This window comes from Peromyscus leucopus, chromosome 2, assembly GCF_004664715.2.
Source record: "Peromyscus leucopus breed LL Stock chromosome 2, UCI_PerLeu_2.1, whole genome shotgun sequence".
NCBI lineage: Eukaryota > Metazoa > Chordata > Mammalia > Rodentia > Cricetidae > Peromyscus > Peromyscus leucopus.
The window spans coordinates 29,028,593-29,032,711 of record NC_051064.1 but is presented as its reverse complement, the minus strand read 5'-3'; the positions used below and the strand labels follow the sequence as shown (position 1 = coordinate 29,032,711).

Below are 4,119 nucleotides of genomic sequence, written 5' to 3'. Positions count from 1 at the left end.
GTCTGCTTCCATCCTCAGAATGCTTAAGGGCTTCATGCTCACTGCACAACCTTCATCCTACACTTGAAAGTATGAATCAGTGACTGAAGTTGGGACTACAGATACATCTTGGAAAACTTGCTAAGCATGTTTGGGGCTCTGGGTTTGATTCCCTGCACCACCAAAAATATTTTGTCTTTTTAAAAAATTATTTTAAGGCTCCCTTTTGGGTTTGTTTTCTTTTCTCTCTCTTCAATCTCCCCACTTGGCCAGGCAATCCTTGAACTCATAGCATCTGTCTTGCTCTAGCCTCCTGAATGCTGGCTGGTATTACAGGTGTGAGCTATCACCCTTTGCTGCTTCTTTGGTTTGCATAAGGTTAACCCATCCAGAACTCAAACGCAGGTCCAGTTAAAACAAGAAGACAGTCCTTTACAAGTGGTTTTCTTTCTTTCTCTGGATGTTTGGTGTCAAGATGACAAGTGGCTGGTAGGTGTGGGATCTGTGTGGGAAGTCTCTGACATGACCACACTGAGAATGTTTATTGTAGAAAGGGACCTTTTGCCCCGTGAAGTCACCTCCTCCGAGTCACCAGTAGCTTTCTGAGATTCTATCACAGGAAATTCCTGGTGGTCCACAAAAGCAGTCTTTGGAGTGCAGCTGCAAGGAGAGAAATAATTGCTGAAAGAGACAGTCTAGGGACCCTGTAAGGGGAGCTGAGCACCTGGGCCCTGGGCGATGCAAACTGGAGAACTCTGAACAAAGTCAAAATGATCCAAAGGACAAAGGTCAATAGAATTCTTATGTAATACACTCTGTCAGTGGGCACTAGAGGGTGTCCCTTCTGTCCTAACTAGATAGTAGAAAACTGCTGATTTTTAAAATTTTTTTCTTGGGGAGATTATGTTTTGATACATGTTTAAAAAATTACTTAGCCTGGTGTGGTGGTGCATGCCTTTAATCCAAGTCCTTGGGAGGCAGAGGAAGATGGATCTCTATGAGTTTAAGGCCAGTTTGGCCCACAAAGTGAGTTCCAGGACAGCTGAGGCTGGTACACAGAGAAACCCCTGTCCAGAAAAACCAAAAAAATAAATAATAAAGATAAAAATTATTTTAGTTTATGTGTGTTTTTTTGTCTGCTTGTATGCCTGTGTACCTTTTTGCACCATGTATGTGCCTGGTGCCCGGAGAGGCCAGAAGAGGCCAGATGCCCTGGAAGTGGAGTCACAACTGTCCGTGAGCTGTCCTGTGGAGCTGAGAACTGGGTCCTCAGGAAGAGCAGTCAGTGGTCGTCACTGCTGAGCCATGTCCCCAGCTCCCAGATGCAGCTTTTCTGAAGCTGTGAACCTGAACCCATAACTGTCTCATCCTGTACTCAACATTTGTCATCAACACATCAGCTCCAAAGTTTGAATAAGACAGTGGCATGCATAAAATATTAGATCGAGTAACTAACTACCAACCAACCAAGCAATTAGTTAATTAATTTTTCAGGGATGGGAATAGGTAACAATTCTACAATTGAAGTAGATCCCTCACCTAATGCACCAAATTGTGAATGAATGAAACTGATTCACACAAGTGATTTCAACTGAAAACATTGGCAGGACCCAAATACTTTATAGACAGTTCTGTATCAAGCCTGTTAGCTGGCTGCCCAAGTCTCCTGATTCTCTGGCCCCCGATGTCTTTTCTGGAAAGAAGGAATTTTCCTGAATCTTTTTTTTTTAAATAAATAAAATGTATTTACTTAGAAGCATTCAGAATGTCAACAAAACAGCTGCATTTTTTTTTTTTTTGCATTTACAGAGTGGTATTCAGCTAACAGAACAACAATTATCTTCGTAATAAGCTGCATCAGAGACAACTGAAGATGAAAAAAAACATAAACAAACAAACAAACAAAAAACCTCTACGGTCCCCATATATAACTAATTTGTGCTGTGCACCAACAAGAATCTGCTTTAAATTTCCATGCCAATTTACAACCCCCAGACTGTACCAGGCAAGGTTAGTGGCTATTGAGAATACCACCAGGACAGGGCTCTCTAAAGACACATTCGGTAGTGTGTTAATTATACAAAAAAAGACACTGTACAGTTTAAAAACAAATCTTACACAGCCTTACATTTCAATTTTTTTCTTTAAAAGGAGTGAGTTGTGTACAGGGGGTTTAAATGCTTTATAGACAAGAAAAAAAACTGCGCTAGAACCAACTTATTCATCATCATCATCATCTTCTTCATCTTCGTCTTCCTCTTCCTCCTCTTCCTCATCCTCTTCATCCTCCTCCTCATCTTCTTCTTCCTTCTTTTTATTGCTCTTTTCAGCCTTGACGACCCCCTTCTTTGCCGCATCGGGTTTTCCTTTAGCTCTGTAGGCAGCAATATCCTTCTCGTACTTCTCCTTCAGCTCGGCAGCCTTCTCACAGGGCTGCTTGTGGTCTGCAGCAGTGTTGTTCCACCTTGCAGTACATTGAGCTCCATAGAGACAGTGCCGGGCCAGCGCGAGCCGGACGGGCACTGGGCGACTCTGTGCCTCGCGGAGGAAAATCAACTAAATATGGGCAAAGGAGATCCTAAGAAGCCGAGAGGCAAAATGTCCTCAAATGCGTTCTTTGTGCAAACTTGCCGGGAGGAACACAAGAAGAAGCACCCGGATGCTTCTGTCAACTTCTCAGAGTTCTCGAAGAAGTGCTCAGAAAGGTGGAAGACCATGTCTGCTAAAGAAAAGGGGAAATTTGAAGACATGGCAAAGGCTGACAAGGCTCATTATGAGAGAGAAATGAAAACCTACATCCTTCCAAAGGGGAGACCAAAAAGAAGTTCAAGGACCCCAATGCACCCAAGAGGCCTCTTTCGGCCTTCTTCTTGTTCTGTTCTGAGTATCGCCCCAAAATCAAAGGAGAGCGCCCCGGCTTGTCCATCAGGGAGGTGGCGAAGAAGCTGGGGGAGATTTTCCTGAATCTTTACTCCTCCAGACTCAAGATCCTGGAATTGCATGACTTCCCATATCCCTGCGTAGGGAGGAGCAGCCCACACCTGCCACACTGTCTGGGGGCAGGGTCTGGATGAAGTGATGCGTCCTTAAGATGTGTCTTCAGGGTATGCTGAGGGCTGGTGGGTGGTGTATGCATCCTCTTTCCCAGGAGTACCTACCTCTCTGGCTGGAACGTGAGAGTGGAAAGGAGCAATGCCAGTCTAGAAGATCAGCTCAGGGGGAAGCAGAGGTTGCGCTCTCTATGGTAATGATAACCCATCACTGTAGATTGTGTCTGCCCTTTCTGAAAAATCAGTAACTGCCCTTTCTGGGGGCCCACATGACAAGTCTAGAATTTGCATTAAGTCTTTGAGTGTGTGTGTGTGTGTGTGTGTGTGTGTGTGTGTGTCTGCACACGGGAGGGGTGTTGTGTGTCCATGTATGTGGCAGTTGGGGACAGCCTCAGCTGCTGTTCCTTAAGCACTGTCTACCTTGTTTTTTCAGGACAGGGTGGTTTTTTCACCATTCTGGAAATCACCAAGTAGGCTAGCTTGGCTTGCCAGAGGGCTGCAGGACCTACCAGCCTCAGCCTCCAGCATTTTTACGTGGCCAATGCGTTCAGTAGCTCACTTGACTTGGCTGTAGCACCTCTTCCTCACCAAATTTTGTCAGCCTCCTCTGCTCTGCCTGCAGTGGGCTTCAACTCTTAGCGTTCTGTGTCAATTCTGTGTCACAAGATTGAATCCATAAAACTTGGTGCAGCCACATTCCCCCATCCTCTGCATCTGGTCACCTGCCTCATTTCCATGGGAGGTCTGGCCTTGCTGGCTTGTCTCCAGCAAGACTGTGGTCATTCCATTTTGTTCAAGACCCCACTTTCCAAACTCTGGTGTTTCCCTTTAATAATTCCCGACTTACTGACTCCACCGTACCCTGGATTATGTCTCCCTCCCCCTAGATGTGCTGAATGGACCCCAGTTCTCCACTGAGGCCTTTTTCTTCCTGTGGCTATAATACTGACTGACTTCTGTTTTTATTCACCATCTCCTCTAGCTCTAGTTTACTCTGAATCACCCTCAAGGCCAAAATTTCTTTTGACGTCTTAGAAATTCCATAATAAGAGTACCTTATAGGGCATGGGTGTGTTCTTGGTCTTCTGGG

At 45.1% G+C, this 4,119-nt stretch overlaps 1 pseudogene; it reads left to right on the top strand.

Moving 5' to 3' along the window:
• Window positions 1–2,526: 2,526 nt before the first annotated feature.
• LOC114709686 lies at window positions 2,527–3,053 on the top strand (annotated as a pseudogene).
• Window positions 3,054–4,119: the final 1,066 nt, after the last annotated feature.